At 47.7% G+C, this 243-nt stretch overlaps 1 protein-coding gene across 6 annotated transcripts in view; it reads right to left on the bottom strand.

The window, feature by feature from the left end:
- Window positions 1-243, bottom strand: part of LOC119592560 (early endosome antigen 1-like) — a 107,753-nt gene that overhangs the window by 39,867 nt on the left and 67,643 nt on the right. The window lies entirely within an intron of this gene.

Here is a 243-nt window from a genome sequence, read left to right as displayed (position 1 = left end):
ATGCATTCCCCCCCCCTTCAACATAATACAGCTATAAATAGACGCGAGGGAACAGGCAGCCCCACTCAGCAATGCAAATTATCGAATGAAGGAAATCAATAAAGATAACAAACATAAACCGCGAACGGGGAAGAGACTCCACCCGAAGCAGAGGGAAGTGGCAGATAAATAAGCCCAGAAGAAGCAGCCGCGTCCAATAACATCCGTCGGGAAGTTCAAAACAGTTCATCCGCCCGTTTGAAC

The sequence above is a fragment of the Penaeus monodon genome, chromosome 30 (genome assembly GCF_015228065.2).
Source record: "Penaeus monodon isolate SGIC_2016 chromosome 30, NSTDA_Pmon_1, whole genome shotgun sequence".
Classification (NCBI taxonomy): domain Eukaryota; kingdom Metazoa; phylum Arthropoda; class Malacostraca; order Decapoda; family Penaeidae; genus Penaeus; species Penaeus monodon.
This window is presented reverse-complemented; position numbering and strand designations above follow the sequence as displayed.